The sequence below is a fragment of the Calonectris borealis genome, chromosome 3 (assembly GCF_964195595.1).
Source record: "Calonectris borealis chromosome 3, bCalBor7.hap1.2, whole genome shotgun sequence".
Lineage (NCBI taxonomy): Eukaryota > Metazoa > Chordata > Aves > Procellariiformes > Procellariidae > Calonectris > Calonectris borealis.
The window spans coordinates 52784632-52803885 of NC_134314.1; the positions used below are offsets into that span (position 1 = coordinate 52784632).

A 19254-nucleotide genomic window follows, 5' to 3' on the forward strand; every position below is an offset into this window, starting at 1 on the left:
AGAACTACTTTTGCTAGTATAAGTTATTGAAAATTACGTCAAATCTTGGTATACAAATGCATAGATGAGAGTTTCTTTTGTTGCCATCATATTTACCATCATATTACCATCTACATTCCCATCTACCATTTACCATCAATATTACCATCATATTACCATCTACATTTTTAGAGCCGTGCTAAAAAACTACATTTTTGGTTTTAGCGTATGAATGGCAAAAATCACATCGGCAAAAGCATTTTTTTCCACAAAGTAAGTTGATTTCATGCTATGAGAATTCACTTAAAACAGGAATCTACACAGACAGCTATACCCGCAAGCTTTTGACAGTGTAGACAGCAGCTTTACAAGTAGAACAAAATCTTTATAGGCATTTTATGCGATCTGCAGTTGTTCGTAACCAGCCGCTTGTGAACACCATACAAAATCTGCACATGACATCACAGCAATTGTTCTGCAATTAGGATCTAGGTTCCCTCAGACATCAATAGTCATTCCTTGGAAGCTTTTCCCCTATTGTGTTAACAGCTGTAAAGAAGTAAACAAGATTGAAAACATTAAGTGATTTGAATGAAGAGATGCATAACAAAGTTTCAAAGCAGAATTTTTGGAAGGTTCACCCGAACATTAATTGTATTTAAAACCCCTAATGCCTGAAGATGTCTGCTCGAGCAGGATTTGTTCAAGAATCTGAAAGAGATGTCCAGAAAGCCAACATCAGAATCTCACTTAATTTTTCAGTTCCTAACCCTTGTCACTATTTACCTGAAATGAGACACTCAAACTAGGGTTACTAATTTGGCTCAAAATTGCAAATTCTTAGCTTTTTTGAAAAAAAACAAACCAATCCAGAAAAAAAAAGCACTTTCTGCTTCCCCCCAGGAAGCTGTTCTCCCTTCCCACCTCACCCCCAGTGCTAGACATTGCTTCTTCCCTGGCTCCAGCCACAGGCTCTTTCCAACCCTGTTCCAGATGCCGCTGCCTCTTTTACTCCTCCTTTTTTAATCTCAGGATAATTCTCCATACTATCCCTGATTTCTCATTCCCCAACATCTTTTTGGAACACTTCAAGAGGGAATATGCACTCCCTTCTTGGAGAATGCAATAGCTATTTTAATTGATCTTGAGTAAACGCTCACCGGCAAATCTAGGAAAGATAATGATGATGCTTGCTCTTAGCTAATATTTAATGATAATGAAACCAACACTTCAAGGCAACTGGTCAAACTCTGGTTTTACATTTATGTATTACGCTAAATTGAATATTCTGGAGAACAGAACAATCCCATTCTGCATATTCAGAAACCAGGCAGCAAGGGAGGCACGCAAGTTCGCACTACACTTCACCTCTGTTAGAAATCACATAGCCAAAATTGTCCCAACTGAGACAACAAAATTCCAGTTTCCTTGTCAAAATTCCTCCCTAAAATCCTGCCTAGCAACCTTGATTGAGAGTTGAGTATGAATCAGAAACACTTCAATAGACCTTTACATTCAGGATTGGATTTTAGGCACTATAAAATGCACTTATTTGTCATGTGAACAGAGCTGATAAAAATGTAGTTACTGCGCTGATTTCTAGGTTAGTTTTCTTCTATAGAAGAATTATGTTTTAAGAGGTAAACTGTATAACACCAGAAGATGTACTAAGATAAAATTTAAAATCTAAGCAGATACAACAGGAGTCTCAAAACAAAACATCTCATATTCATATTTTACCTGTAACATTCCAAGATTCTTCAAGCAGCAACGTCTTCATAGAAAACAGTACTATTTTATCTGCTGACATAAACATAAACCACAGTATTCACAGAATAGTTCAGGTTGGAAAGGACCTCTGGAGATCAAGTGCAACCCCCCTGCTTAAAGCAGGGTCAACTACAGCAGATTGCTCAGGCCAGAGTCCAGTTGGGTTTTAAACATCTCCAGGGATGGAGACTCCACAGTCTCTTGTGAAACCTCTTCCAGTGTCTGACCACTCTCACAGTAAAAAAAGGTTTCTTCGTACATTTAATTTATGCCCATTGCCTCTTGTCCTGTCACTTGATAGCACTGAGAAGAGTCTGGCTCAGTTTTCTTTGCTCCCGCTTATCCAGGTATGTATACACATTGGTAAGATCCCGCCCGAGCCTTCTCTTTTTGAGGCTGAACAGCCCCAGCTCCCTCAGCCTCCGAAAGACATCCCAAACCTCTAAGCAACTTAATGACCCTATACATACAGGGGATACACTAGGTTAGAATCTATGGAAGCAAGGAACTTGTCCATTTATGTATTTTTAAGCCAGAATATTTTGAAGAGATGTTGTTCCGTTTAAAATTTAAATCTGTACTAATATTTAATCCACTGAGGATCAGAACCCTGCTGCTCGGGCAGCCAGCAGAGAAGCACACTGATTTATAAACTCACCAGATTACATATCCATTAGCTCTTGTGAATCTCTGTATCTGAGAGTCGGGGCAGGGGGGGTGGGGGTGGGGGGAAAAGAGAAGGAAAACAGAGAAGGAATAAAGTGTGAAACAATTGAAAACTTAGTCTTATTTCCAAAAGAGCAAATGCTTCTCCTGAGGCACCACCACCAGTGTAGATGACAGGCATTTCACGGATGGCATCTTGATGCCTGCAGGATCCCCACTGATCTGCAGAGCGCTGTCTCAATAACAGCTTGCATTGCGGCAGCTTACTGCAAGGTGAGAAGTCTTCATTCAAGCCTGCTCCTTAAGTCAGAAGAACACACCTGAACTTGCTTCTTATTTCCCACAAGAGCAAATTACTGTTTGGTTATCAGCTACTGAAAAGATAAGAACTTTCTGAGTTTCTCTTGCTAATCAGAGCTCTTCTGGTTAGGAAAACATTTTCAACTGTATGTGCTGAACCAGTCAAAGAATAACACTAACCTGATAGGACCCATCTTTCTGAGATGAGACAAATGATATCCAGCTCCTGTGCCCATGAAATTTTATTTCATAAAAATAAACAGCTTCAGAGTAGCTTAAAACATAGTTCATGTGTTTTGCGGTTGTTTTATATAATAATGGCTCGAACACTGTAAAGTAAAACTCCTCATCTCCCCAGAGTCTTCAAGATACACAAGCCACGCTGAGAGCAACCCAACCCTCACGGAGCAGGGGTGCTTCCTCAGCGCCTTAGCTAAATGAGCGGCACCAAGGCAGAATGGCACAACTTCAGGTGCTCAGATATGGAGGAAAGACTTTGGGTTATTTTGACATCAGAGATCCTCAGGAAAGTAGGTAATGAACATTTCCGTCACGAGGTAAGTGAGAGGATCGCTAAAGGGAATGCAAACAACTTCTGCTTTTTGGAGAAGGGAGAACGTGTTGGTCTATTCTCTGGATATGTAGGATTTCAAGTATCAAAACATTTTACTCTGAGATAGTCACTTAATAGTCTACAATGGAATTGCAGTCTAGTATAATATAGTTACTGGACAGCTGCAAAAATCAGATTAAAAAGTGGGAATCAGAGAAATTAAAAAGTCCCATACCTCATGTATGTTCAGGCTACATGCAAGTTATAAGCACAACTCTAGCTCCTGAAACAAATCTTACTGCTGTCCACATGATGAAGAAAACAGGGTTTTAGGTGGAAGAAAACATGAAGGTCTAAGCAGCTAAGAGACCAAAACCTGACACATACTTAGAGTAAACCACGTCTCTTTCCGAGAGGACAGAATTTTATTCAAGAAAGTTTGAGAAGCCCTGTTTAAAATTATTAACTAACTCCTTAGTAAAGGGTGAGATAACTCAACACGGGCTACGTTTCTGAGCCAGTGACATCCCAATTAATACCCTCTCTATTTTCCTCAAACTCTCCCCTTGCTGAGAACACAAAACACCAGCTGGGAAGCAAAGCGATGCTGCTGTGTCTCCACCTATCTAGTTGCTATAGAAACAAGAGAAACAGTAAGAGTTAGGAGTCTCACATTTAAGATCAGCTAGAAAAATGAACCAAGAAATCCCCACTGAGAAATGCAGTTGAGGTTTGACTGTCTAAAGAATATCTGCAAAAGAGCAAAGTCAACAGCAACAAACAACTGGAGCAAAACCCTGAAATACCTGCAAAAAGGGATGTAGAAGGCAATAATTTAATGGGTTCTTTACAAGTAATAAGCATGGATAATGTATTTACTTTTCTACATCAGTGGGAGAGTGGGAATAAAGCTATAACAGATCTTGGTGGGACAGAAATGAAAATGTTGGGCTAACAAGTATGTTTTAATAAATAGAAGCATCATGAATGGGATTAATATGGACATCCACGTTATCTTAACCAATATGCTTCTTATTTAAATATTTAGACAGTAGATTAGAATAAAGGTTGAAGGAAAAGAAACCATCTATGGTTTTGAAAGAGCATAACGGGTCAAAACAGGAACAACAGCCTAACAATAGATGGCAATACTTTAGTTTTAATGGTTATTGTTGTTATCTCCTCAAGTACAGCGGTGACACAATTCTTAAGAGATTTGGTGCAGAATTACATTCCTGTGAGAAAACGTCCATAGGGACATACCACTTTCCATACACCATTCTTTATTGTTTATATCCAAACAAATGTGTTTCCCTTTTGGAATGTATCATTGGACAAAGAATAATCTGAAATTAAGAGGCTTCTATTGTAAAAGATATTGCAAGTCTTTTATCTAAAAGCTCTTCCCACAATTAAAGAAACTGGCTTGTGATGAGATCTTTTCAAGTCTCAATTATTTAAAAAAGCAACTGTAAACAGCACGGTGTTGATACATAGATGCGCTTTCAATTCACAAGCCAAAAACAAGAGCATTGGTGATTTCGTTTTAGCTTTTAGCACACTGCTCTACAAACGACAAAGGTCCTAAATGAGATGACAGCGTTCCACTCTGCAGGCACTGCTCAAAAGATCACTGAGCCTTTAAATTCAAGATTAAGAGGGAGCTGCAGATTGTTCACAGAAATTTGCAAACAAAGCTTTTACTCTTCTCATCCACAAGGAAACATAGGCACTTTCCTGCCTTAAGTCAGTGCTATTCAAACCCAGACCTTGTTTTCAGATCAATATACTAGCATACTGGTACTAATGCTTTGGATAACAATTGGTCTAATCAATGCAGGATTTAAAAAAGAAATGGTTCTAAAAAGATTTTATTATGCACTGCAAACCTCTAAATCATGATCACTTCCATTCGCATTACTTCCATATATTGAAAACTGTATAGAAAATTTGTTATCATCACTTCCCTCTCCTTTTTTAGAAAACCACTTGGTCAACATTTTTCTGATACTGAAGCACTAGTCAGAAGTATATCATATAGAGCAAAATATCTTCACATTTGCTTCTCTTTACAAGCCTTACATACTGTGAAGTCATATTAGAGTCACTGCTCTGATTACACAGCACCACTTTCAACTTGGTTTTTTTCAGCTGTTATCCTTATCTTTACAAAAGAAAAACCCTATTTAATTATATTTTTTGCCTAGATTTGTAAATCCATACAATTTTCTTCTGCTGTTTCTCTACTGTTAAAATGATTGACCTTGCAAAGCAATTATTAACAAATCTCATCAATATATTTATCATTTAATTCAAATCAATAATGTTTCTATAGATATCAAATTGAGCAAGGCCAAAAATAGAGCTGATTCAAGCATTTACTACAGCACATGATCTAAAAACACAGTAAAATCACACGGAATGCAAAATGCTTTGAAATAGTATATCATTCAAACGAAATAAAAACTTGTTTAAATCTAGAAAGGAGGAAAAAACCAGAGACAGACACATTAAGTAAATATATGGCAACACAGGAAGCAGAGTACCACAGAAGGCTTTTATAGTTAAATTAAAAAAAAAAAAAAACAAAAAAAAACACCAGTCCAAAAGTTTTTGCAATAAAAAAATGAAAATACAAACAAATGCAGACAGTTAAAATTTTACAGCTAAGTGTCACCAGATTGTTATCTCTAAATTCAAAAATGTATTTGATTATCATCAGAGGAACATCAGTGACAACAAAAATATTTTCAAATGTATTTGTGGCATGTAGGAAACTAAATTTAATGCATATAAACATATTTATTAATATGATAATAATATATACATGGTAACAGTTATTTTTATCTCCATTCTTGCTTCTTATACAAATAATTTAAAAATGAAACATATACAGAACTGATAAAAGACATGGAAGTGTGTGCCACTGTTTGAGAGGAAAAAAATCTTTTACATAATTCTGAGAGATGGAAACTAGATATTCCATCATAAACCATGGTGTCAGATTATGTTAGGGACTTATGTATTTCATAGCTGCTGAACTGATATGGTCAAAATAATCATTAATTCCAGATACCAGAAATTCTAATAGCAACCAGAAGTGCAGAATTTACCTCAAGATCTGGAACTAATGGTAAGTAGCTAGAAGTAGGAACAAACTGTACAGAAGATATCTGAAATATTTCTTTGGAATGCCTTAGATAAAGATTTTGGCTAAACACATTCCTTGCTTGTATCCATTACGTGTTGAGAGGGGAAACGTACTGTTTTCATATCGAAGCTAGCTATCAAAGAAATCTTTTCATGTTTATATATTCTTATAAAACTTCTCTATGCACAGAAAGCAAAATAAAGCAGAAATATTAAAACTATGCCTACAGTGCAACCATAAATCTGCACATACTAAGAAAAAAAAAAGATCTCTGAAATGAACTTAAGATTATCTAACCTACAACAACAGCAAAGATGTGACTACGCAGGATTCATTACTGACTGATTTAAACCAGCCCGTGTCTCTGGATAGATACTCTTTAGAAAATCAAACTCCTACAATGCTTTGGGCTGGACGGCACCTCTGGAGGTCATCTGGTGCTCAAAACAGGGAGGTCACCCTGCTCAAAACAGTGCCAACTTCAAAGATAGAACTGACTTTGAAGCTGCATCAGGTTGCTGAGTGTCATAACCAAGGGAGCTGCAGTTCTCCAAGGATGGAGGTTCCTCAGCCTTTCTGGTGGGCAACCCTTTGCACTGTCTAACCACTCTCATGACGAAAAATTGCTTCCCGTCACCTAATCAAAATGTCTCTTGGGGAAACGTGTGTCTGCGCCCCTTCCTCTGCATACCTCTTAAAATGGCTTCATCTTCTCTACAACCTCCCATTAGGCAGTTGAAGTCCACACTGAAAACACTGCATGCTGCTGAGTGCAGCGGCAGTAAAGCTAACACAGGCAAAACTACCTCCATCACCCTGTTATACTCCTATTGCACCTTTGGCTGAACAGTTACATAGCTATATGTTTAACACTGGAAACACATATTTAAGATGACAGAGTCAGCCTAGAAGTCCAGACTCTGGAACACACTCATTACAAATGTATTTTACCATGGGAAAGACCGACCTTTTTTTCCCATCCCTTCATTTTAACCCAATCAGATATAATCATATATAGACAAACTACCTAGCACGTTCTATTTGAGTTGCTATGCCTTCAGTTACTCTCATATATAACCATCCTTATGGTAATGAAATCAGTGGTCAGCTAAAGTATTCATTTCTCTGTTTTACTTCATTTTTCACAGGTTGGATGTTCTCTTGAGAGGTAAATAAGCCCATACCGCAACTGACATTAATTCTTTAAATTCACTCCCCTCAGCTCTACCCAGGCACTCCCTCGAAATGGCCTCAACATCCACGTTCCTTGTAAAAATGCTCTGCTTCAAAATACATTTGAAACGATGGTTTCTTAGGCAATTGCTAGAAAAGATATTTAATTTATAAACTCAAGGTGTTTGATCATTGTTGAAACAGGAGAAGACTATTCACCAAACTCTATTCCCTGGTTAATCAATGGATAATATAGTTGCAGTTATGTCACTGGAAAATGAACTGCAACACAAGGGGAATATGAAATAAGAGTAATCACAAGAGGAGAATATAATTCTGGGCTACATAGAAGTTCAGAAATGAAACAATCTTCCTTTCACACACCATTTCTTTCAGGTTTCTTATGGCTGACAGACCATTAAATTACTGCAAGACAAAATGAAAACTCCAGACAACTTTGGATGCCGGGCATTGCTTCTATTATAACAATCTTCACAATGTACTAGTGTACCAGTGGTTTCACCCTAATCAATGACAATGCAGTTCAAGTGAAAAAGAAAAGAATGAAAAAAACCCTCACATTAGGAGAGTGCCAAAACATTTGACACAAATTAATTTTTATGTTGCTATGCAACATTATCCAAAGCATTCTGCTGGTGCTAGTGGTGTCATAGCATATTTGAACTTAAAATGTTACATGCAACCTTGAGAAGGACAAAGAAGGGGGAAGATGGAAACAAAGAGAAAAATATGATCATAAATTATCAATGAAAAATAAAATGTCATAACGCAAATTTTTAAATAATACACTGAATTCACATTGTCCCTGGGATTTTCAACACATTACAGTACACACTCCAGCAAAATTCCCATGAAGCTACTCAGCAATCATCTAAGGCCTTATCTTTAGACCTTGTCTGGGCTCTTTGGGACCGCCAAGGAAAGCACAGGACAAGACAGATTGCTCAACCTCTGCTACCCCATTTCTGAGTAGTGCAGATGTGCAGGCCCATAATGCATGGGAACAGAAGAAAGGCTCGCCTCAGAAATAATTTGGAAGAATGTTCTGCTTTTTAATATATTACAAAGAGGAAATGGAGAAATAAATTTCACTCCATAAAAGCACAGTCAAACTTTTCATCTGTTGGGGCTTCAAGAGACATCCTGAATGCCCCAAGATACTGCAGTCAAGCCAAGTCTATGCATCTCTGACGTCAAGTCCTTATTAGATATTCTTCACACTTGATCTTTACTCAGAATAACTACCTAAAGGCAAATAAACTGAGAAGATATTTGCACGTGTGAAATATTACAAACACTACCACTTTATTCACCTTTTTAAAGGCAAAAGCTAAGAGACAGCAAGTCTGACAGAACACTGACAGAACATGAGAAAACCTACGACTTTACTATCCTTGGGACTAGAATTTGAGAGGAGGGGGAAGTGAGATGGTAAGATTCTCACCTGTTCCCACTGTTGGAACTCTTCGCTTATTTGCATTACTTTGCTTCTGTTAAAGCAGCGTGAAAATTATATACCATAATCGCTTTATCTGGTAATTCTTTCAGTTGCAGCACTAAATTCCACCATTGCCAAATCCTGGTACTTGTTTTATACAATATTCTGAATACTCCTCCTGGTTTAGTAGGGTTATTAAGACAGGAGGATGAAGCCTCTATCCAATCAAAGGACAAATGACTGGAAGTGAGACTGCTGACACCGTCATAAAACATTTTGTTAATTGCCTTTCACGAAGTATCTTTGGCAGTAAAACTCCAATACCTCCATTCCCCTGAGAGTCTGATAGAGTCAAAGAACTAACAAAGCTTTTCTGACTGCAATAAATAATATAGTACCAAACGAATAGATATAAATGTAACCCATTTTCATTACAAACCAGCTTCTGCTTGGATAGCTTAGATTGACTGAATTAGGTTGAAATATTAAAAGTCCTTTAATGGAAATTCCAAAGGAGGAAAACAATAAGAAAAAGGTAGCATGATTATTTACAGAAGTTACTTCCATGTTGAGTGGGTCTTAAGAGTCCCTTTTTGTCTGCACACGCACATGGCAATACAGCTTAAGGGACTCAGAACTATGGAATACATTTATTATTATTTTAGAGTATAAACTTTTGGTAAGATTTAGAAAAGCAATAAATACATAAAGTTTTACAGGATTTTACCAAAGGTTTACATCTAATAATATTTCATATTGTTTAATTAGCTCTTATCAGTTTATTACATACATTATTTTGCAGCATTAAGCTACATTATGTATCCACTTTCCATACATGCTCTTTTTCTATGCCTATAATCTCAAGGGAAAAAGAGATGAGGACCCATCTCTCCCCCCTGCTTCTTTCATGCTGAGTCTAAAGACTAGAAAAATCTAATCCTTATATGATCAATTTAAATGTCTGTTATACTATAGCATCACCTTCTCTTTTGTGTGGAAATAATTTACGACATAACCCCAATCTTTCTATAATCCTTCTCAGAGTATCTTCTTGAAGCAAGCTTGGTTTCCAATATTTGCAGGGATAAGTTACATGTCACTTTCTCACCATGGTTTGTCCAGCAGATCAGTGTTCAGGCTTCAGGAAGAAATGTTATCACCCCAATACAAGCCTTGATGCCTACAGCAATACTAATTGGGATTTAGCAGTCCAGTGGACCATAAGGTCTCAGACTCACCATCCAGTTACCACGTTCTAGGCAATTTACTAATGTATCAGTTGAGGCAGCACAACCTCACATGGCTCACAGTGGAAAAAAGCAACTATGGACCGCAAAGTGAGTAGATGCACAAAGCACATTGCTCAGCTGACACATTCATTACAAACGAAGTTAAGCAAAACATACCCTTTAAAAAATCCATCCTAGCAGAAACTCTTTCCCTAGTTTATCACCATCACTCTGTTCGCCCCAGGCCCCAGATAAAATCTCCCTCCACCTCTCAGTCAGTTCACGCTGAAGCTCTTCCCCCACTCCTCAGTTTCCTGACTTTTGGAGGATCCTCAGGCCCATTCAGGCTCTGATTTTTAAGGAGCTGAGCACCAATGGTCAGGTTCTTTAGCAACAGTTATATTTCAACCCCAGTCTTTTATCATAAAGTTGGAGAAAACTGATTCTCCTAGCTTCCCCTTGGAGGTTGTCCCAAGGTGTCTCCATCTAAACAAGCTATGGAGTTTTAAAAGTAACCAGTAAATGTGGTCTGCCCGGGGCATGCTACAACTGTGCTAAGAAATGCTCGATTTAACTTCCATTGTTAGTAACAAATGCTCGATTTCATTTCCACCGTTATTCAGAAGCTCAACTGTTTCACAACATTAACCAGAGTCTGTAGGAGAGCAGGACACCCACATCATCTCAAGAGCTGTCCTGCATCATGTAGCCCACAGCTGCACAACCGTGCCCCTTAAAGCAGGGCTCCCAGGTAGCTGGTGTGCTCTGCCCCTGCGCCAACAGCTCAAGCTGCTCCATCGTGGCTGGGGCTCCACTGGTTCCTTTGGATCCAAAGGCGCTAATGAGATTTTACGAGGCAGTGAACCTAACAGGAGACACAGCAAAACATTTTTGGATACATTACCACACCAGTATTCAGTACTAGACTTCAATATTACTAAGTTAGTAAAAGACCAACACGCTACAATGATCCTCTTAAGCCTTTTTAGGCTATTCTCATGTAGAAGAAAAAGTTAGGCAGAGGTAACAAAGGGTATGTTTAGAGGTAGACTCATAAGTTATAATATTTCTACTTGTTTTCTGAAGCCTGAGAAAGATTTATTCATTACTTGCCAGTCTTAGATACTCCCACACAGAAATCAGATTAAGAGATATTAAGTAGCACATCTGTGTGTGTTTATGTAATGACTTTATAATGTTTCTCAATACCAAGTATTTTTAATGTATGCACCCTCCGTAAAGTTTAGAAGAACACTGCATTCCCTTTCTGCTCATTTCATCAGTAAATGCTATGGAAAGGAGCTTAATGTTCAGCTGGCATTCAAATTTTTATGGTATTCCTTCTGTAGGATAAGCTCCAATCTTCACTGCAGCATAAGCCCAGTCCGAAGTAAAGGTCTATACGGTCCAGATCTGACTGAGGAATTGAAGACCTAACACTTAAATCAACACTAATTCAGAATCATCAGCATCTCAAAACAATTTGAAACCTTCTCATCAAGACAATTCTTCAGATAAATTAAAGGTCATATGTGCTTAAGCAGATTTTCCACCAATTCAAAATAATTTTCTAACAGGCCAGGCAGGAACAAGCATAAACCATTTGAATCCAGAATGTATTTTCATTAACCACCATAAACAACTGAAAATTATAGACCTAGAACACTGTTATTCCAAACATCAGTGAACACTGCCTACACAACAACCCGATTCAAGTATTTTATTGTTTATTTATGCAACTCTTCTTGTACACAAAAGGCAGAATGGGTAAAGTACTGAACAAATGGCTCTTGCTCTGGAAAGCTCGAGTCAGAGAGGCCAGTACAGTAACAGGGCACAGGAACGAACGCAGAGCTGTGCACGGTGTGTAGGGAAGAAACAGCAACTGCACAGACAGGGCTTGGGGGTTTGGTGTCAAGGAGGGAGAGAACTTGGAGAATGGTAACCAGAGAGGTTCTTTCAAGCAAAGACCGACCCATAAAAAAACACAGATGGCAGAAAAAAGGGACAGAGACCAAGGAAAGTGTCTGCAGCCACAGGCATAGCTGGTGGAGGCTGGGAAAAGTATATGAGCAACGGGGAAAAAATTGGCTCAGCATACAGAGATTGAAAACCTGAACTTGGTTCAAGAAAAGAAAAACTATTTAAAGTTAAGATTTACTATGCCTATTAAAAAGTTATGGAGACCACAAATTATCTTTTAAGAGTCTCAAGCATTTATCCCAGTTACTTAGCTGCTGCATGTATAGTCCAAGAGTCTTCTTGTCTTGGAAAAGAGAAATATTTTTGTTTTTCAGATACCATAGTATTTACACAGCTTGATAAATATTGATTTTCAGTGATTTTTTTTTAACATACAATAGTTTCACTTTGTAGAATGGCATTTGTAATTTGTGTTTTAGTATCAACAGTCACAGCCTAAGACAAGCTGGAAGCAAAGGCTGTAAGTACTGTTATGTACCCTGCTGTCTTGGACATGAAAAGTATTCTTCCCTACCCATAACTGCTTCTACAGTTTCCAGGTTTTCACTCAGAAGAACATCACTTCCTTACCCAGAACAGTCTTTCTTTCTGCAGAATACTTTGCAGCCGTTCTTTTCAAACCAGCACCTCCAAAATTTCAAAATAAAGATTCTGCAGATACCAAGGCAAAGTATGCTGGACACAATTAAGGAACATGCATAGCTCCACACCACTATCACTTTAGAGCTGTGAACACTGCTCCCTCTTTTCCATCTATGAATCTCTTACTCACAACCAGATAGTGTTTGGCTGCCTGCCAGGTTAAACCACAACAAGGGTGAAAGTTTCGTAAGAGTTTAGACATCTTATTCTTGAACCTAAAAACCCTGGCCACAAGGAGCTCACACAGCATTTCGGTGCTAGTGGGAAATGCATGGACCCCTCATATATTTGCTTGAATAACCAAATGCAGTAGGTTTAGTGCTTCTCAACAGCATAAACAAGGTCTGAGATCCAACTTAAAAAAGAGTTTATGTATACATCCGCTAAACAGTCACAGTTACATTCTTAGTATTTTCTACAGGCATTTTCATGTGCAGAGTAACACATCTGGAGTAGCCTTAGAAATTAATGCAGCCAGATGAACAAATTAATTAGGCTAAATAGAAGTGTGAGTTGTCAGCACCTCCGCTAACATGCGGGTAACTCTTATCGTGTGGTATCTTGCAGTAAGCACTAAGCAGCTTGCTCCTCTTCATAAAGAAATAAAGGTATCTCTTATTCACTGCAGGATACTGCCGGTAAAAGTGTGCCCACAGGCAGGTAGAGCAACTAAAGGGTTTCGAGTTCATATTCTCACTTGCACTCACAATAAAGTTGTCTCCATCAAGAAAACATGCTTATACTCTGACCTGCAAGTCTCAGATGAAGAGGTTCCTCAGTTTAGAGACCATGCGTATGATAATTGAGCTGTAGCAGAGCAGTGGAGAAATCTCTCTAGATTAATAATGACTTTATCCATCTGCCCCGATTTCTTACTGTGTTTACAAAATCAACACAAGATTGAAGCAATGACATTTTGTCAAATTCATGATTATTCCATTAAAGCTTCCATAAGATTTATGGCAGCTTTCCAGCCCTCAAATTTAAAATAACCCAGGTAAGATAAAGAAGAGTGTTTGTATTGATCATATTTGATATAGTGACTTGAAGTGTTCACAGAAGTTACGACAGTTTATTAAAAACTGCACAGTAGCTACTAAAATGTTAATCTTCTGTCCTAAAACTGTACTGATTTGTGAATGTAAACAGAAGGAAAAAAAAAGATGTTGGAACAAGCAATGAAGGCAACCAGGCCACAATAATTTATACAAGAAGCAACTAACATCTTCATTTCCTTTCTTCAGAAGTGTACAAGATTTTTGGGGGGACAATAAGTACATTAAACATATTTATTTTACAATATTTAGTGTAATGTACTGCTACAACGTGGCATTTCAGATTCCAAAAGTTTGTTTCTGTAGTATATTGCTAGTATCTTCAATTTTATTTTACTACCTAATAAAAATGCATCAAAAGACAATTATGTTAACAGATGCTTTCATGAACAACTACATTAGGTATTAGTATTACTTGTCCTCATTAATGCAAACCAAAAAGCAGTTCTTGGCAGGATATAAACAGGTGGTGCTTAAGTATTTTAAGTAGCCAACTTAAGACAAGGTGTGGGAGTCTGATCATTAACCACTTTTGAAGATTAGGCTCTTTCCAAATGACATATGCAGCACAAAACCAAAAAATCATTAAGTCATCTTAGAAAAATTTAACCTAACATGTTATCATTTATTTATTTATTAACTTGTTCATGTCTCTGGAGTTATTTGCAACACTTTTATAATAGTTGTATAGTGAGCATCAAGACCCCTCTTACACATTGAATTGAAGTTGCTGTACTGTATCTAATACCATGTGGAAGAGCTAATTAGTTATTGACTTGGCATGCCTACAGCCAGTTTTCAGCACCAACTATTAAAAGGTTTTTCAATCAATTACCAATCGAGGCTGATTCTGGACTGAAGTCTGTGGTTGAAGATTTTCAGACACATTTACAAATTTGCCATGCAAAATAATTGCAAGTTAATTAATCATGATATGGCATCAGCTTGACACCTCTAAAAACCCCATAGTCAATAACACATATACTCTCAATAATCTAAATATCACAAACATTTCCAGAAAGTTAATTTTTTTTTTTTTTGGTTGGTTGTTTTTTCATTTTTAAAGCGTAAGGACAGAAAGTTATATGCTGTTTAAAAAAAAAAAAAAAAGCCTGCCAAACCCAAAATGGATAAAAACCCTTTTTTATTTTGTAAAGAATTTTCCCAATAATCTCCAAATGCTTTACAAGAATTAGATATAAACTAAGATATGTCAGAACTATAGACTGTAGTAGCTTAAACATACATGACCATGATCACACCATTCATTCTTAAAGCTGCTAATGGAAGTTAAAAGCTAGAAGGCATAGGGAAAGAAGATTTGGTACATATAATTTTGAGTGGGGAAACACAGAAAAGCTGTTTTGGGAGGCAAAAGCCATAAGAAAGCCGGTCTCAACATCTTTTCTGAGGCAGAACCACCATAGTAGGGACTGTGACCAACTTCAGAATCTAGAGACCCTTAGGTTTTTAATGTGTCTATGAAGTTTTTTAATGAGTATAGTACTTTTAATGAGAATCTAAAAAAAGGAGAATGAGCTCACCTGGAATGAGTGAGCTTTTCCCCCCCCTGTGTAAGTCAAGGTATGAAACACAGTGTTCTACCTGTACCAGCCACTGCAGAGCTCAAAGTTGTGAAGGCCAAAGGGAGGAGCAATAATTAAGGTTGTGAAGATGAAGGAAGAGGAGTATTTCAGGAAAGTCAAAGCTGAGTCAAGGTTATGTGAGTAATGTTAAAGAGGTGGCAAAAAGCAGATCAACAGATATGGGAACGTGGGCAGAGGAGCGGGAAGTTGGAAGCAAATGAAAGATTCACGTCAAGAAAGAAAACAGAGAAGAAGAGTTGTGAAGAAGGCTCTACGTGCCGAAAACAAAATCTGAAATAGTTCAGAACTAATTATAATATTTTTCCATTCAACAATTATGCCCTTTTTAAAAATGAAAGGCAACCTGCATAGACATGCAGTGGCTGTGAGATACTGCCAATTCCTGAGAAATGTTCTGTGATTCATGCCAAAAACATGAGCATGTTAAAGTGTGGCAGGTCAAGCTGTCCTAATTTTTAAAAATTTTTTTTAAATTAAACAACTCCAAACACATAGTACAGTTTCAAAGAAAGACATGATTGTCCTCACTACAGCAAATTTGTCCCAATTTACTAGGAAAAATGTCTATGTTTTTAGTGCTCAAGGTTTACAATTTACCTCACTGTTGATGTTGCCAATAGGTCCTTGGACATTCTCACAAAACATCAAGTGCTTAAAATGCAAATAAACTCCCCGTAGCAATTTTTATTTTCTTTTTTCAAACTGCATAAATAGATGAGGCGCTCAACTCCTGTTCCTCAAAGCCAGATTATGACTTTTGAAAAGCCTACTGTGCAACGAAATACCTTTGAGAAAACCCCTAGCTTTCAGAACATACCATCAGAGCACCTTCTACTCCCTGTTACTCTGTTGCATGTTTTGCATATGCTATGCCCATCAGTTTAAATTCTTCTCTACAGCTACAATATCCATTTTGAAAATAGTCATGTTACAAACCTAGGACCAGGGTGAAAGTCTAGGGAAGCTTTATTAGAGGAAATAAAAGCTTTAATACAGATTTAATGGCTGTAGTGTCCCTACTATTAAAAATCCAAAAGCTGTCAACTCATTCGACAACTTGAAATCTGATATTAATAAGATGAAAAGGGATATGGACACACCCCCACACCCCCAATTCTGAACACAATTTTTTTGTAAGACTGAAGTGGTTCTTGCATACTGAAGACTAAACTAGACATGCACTATAGGAGGACTGTACCAAAAGGTTTAATTGAATTGATTTTATACGCTCGACATATGGGTACCAGTCAGAAAAAAAATACGATAAAGTCATTATTATATTGACATTTTAGTTACCAGCATCTTAATTAAATCATCCTCAGAAACAATGTAAGGCACTTGGAAATTAATGCAGTAGCTGTCCAGTTTTAATGATGGTACATTAGGCAATTTTATCTCACTCTCATTAAGCAGTGAGATATCAAAGGACTATGCATTTTCTGCAGGATAAAAACATGCAGGTGAGCAGTTACTACAGAGCAACTAACGCAGAGTAAATCCACACCCTAGACTGCCTTGCTGTAACTTGTTCACGTAGCCATACCCTCCACTTTAGTTTAAGTTTTTCAAATAAATTAAATTAAAACTACCTAAATACTGAAGAAGGGTTCCAAATCGCGTGCACCAAGAAAAACAGCTGTACAGTTTAAACGTTACTGCCTCTAGCAGTCCACGCTGTCTCTCCGCTGGAGATAGTCACCCAGACAGCAGACGGTGGCAGTGAGTGGGCTCCAGCCCACTTCAGCACCTCGGCAGGAATAAATACACCTTTGTCAATGGCAAAAGTTAGCACCGGGACCGCAGGCTGGGACAGCTGCAGCGAAGAAGCACACTTGCATCACTGACTCCGTGGTACCCAACATCGCCTCCAACGCAGCGGAGGGCTGGGTGGTCTGAGACAGCACCAGCTCGCACTGGCACAGCTCAGTTGAGCACAACTCAGTTTTCAGACCACTCAGAATAGCCACAAAGAAGTTTAACATGATTTAGTTAATCTATTTCAACAGTTAATGCAGACTTTCCTGAGTGTTCCCATGTACGCCACCCCAGAGAGAGAGATTAGCATCTAGTATTTTTCCAATGAAGCAAAAAGAAAAATCATGAGCAGAATTGTGGGGATCAGCAATTCAGTAAACTACAGGTTATAAAGGGATATATAGCCCTATAGACAGGGATAAAATAAGCATCAAAACTTCCACATTGCGGGAGGAGAAATAGCTTGAAAATGAGATAAACTAGAAAACAACTCAATTTTTTTAACATTTTTTCAAACTTATTACATCACTTGCAATGTACACTTAGGTATTTTTATGTTACATAGAAAAGATGACTTATGTCCCCTAAAAGGTTCACTGCTGCTGCAAGCCTTCCCATCCCACTACAGAAGCTGGCACCAAAGAAGAACAGCAGCTCCCCACCAGCGCAAGGAGACACGCACAGAGAAATAAGCTTCCAACTAAATCCTGCGTCCTAGCAAACAGCGGCAGTCAGCCAGCCACAGCATATGTATTTGCTGACAGTAAAATTAGTAAGAAGCTACTGCAAAATTATTATACTATCCAGATAACCAGAATTTCAGGCGCATACATTACCCAAAACCTAAATGGCTCTGCAATTCTCTTGGTTTTAGCTATCAAGAATTCAAATTAATATTTACTTGATAAGCAGTCAGTTTTTGGGCTGAGACTGGAATTCACATCCTGAATTTCAAGAAGCAAAAACAACTTTAACATCCCATTTAAGAGACTTCATTTCAGCTGAGCTGGCAAACAGCTAATCATACTCGCAGTTCAACAGCCACAAAAATAACTTTCATAGCATTAGAAGTCAATATCAGCTCATTAAAATGTAACCTACTGGAGTTTGCACTTAATTCATAATTCTCACAGTCATCATCCACAACTGTTACATCAAAAGTAACTATATGAAAGGCAAATCAAAGTAAAAATGTACAAGCATGTTTCATGGATTAAAGAAAAATGTAGAACAGAAGACACATTTGTGAAAAACCCACTCTTTGGCAACAACTACAGCGTAAGACAAAATGGCTTGGGTTGCTGAAATCCCCCATTCCAAGGGGAATTTCAGGAATGCAAAATATTGTCTACAGAATTATTTTCTTCTACATGAGTTATACCTGAGAACACCAGCGACATAGAACATTATCACACTAAGTTTTGGGATTGGGGCTCAATATTTAAGCTAGCAGAATAAGCAAGCGTAAACTCTTAGTACCACCTTACCTCATTTTTATTACTATTTTGATTCCACCCCCCCCCCCCCCCCAGGTAAAACTCTTCAACAAAAAAAAAAAACAAACAGAAGTTGTTAAATAGAAATAAACTAATACAAAACCAATCAAAATTTATATTAAAAGTTTATTATACCAGTAGGAACCAAAGCATCAGAGGGGGGTTAGCTTGGGGATGGGAGGGAGGGGTTGCTTGCAAAACCGTAATCCCAATATAAAAACCATTTTTCAGATGCCATCAGCTTACTTAAATAGAATAAAAGAATTTCCACACTGTTTTTTACTAGTTTACAAAGTAGCACAGGAAGGCTACTGAAGTCTTGGGGAAGCACTTCTACAAGCCACTGAAAGAAAACCAGAAGGTAATAGCAAGTTGTGCTCTAACACCACTGAGGTGCTGAGCAAAGTGGAACATGGGTCTGTCAAAATGCCTGTCA

The 19254-nt window shown here is 37.8% G+C and overlaps 1 protein-coding gene across 2 annotated transcripts in view; it reads right to left on the bottom strand.

The window, feature by feature from the left end:
* CDK19 (cyclin dependent kinase 19) overlaps window positions 1-19254 on the bottom strand; it is a 128911-nt gene that overhangs the window by 39506 nt on the left and 70151 nt on the right. The window lies entirely within an intron of this gene.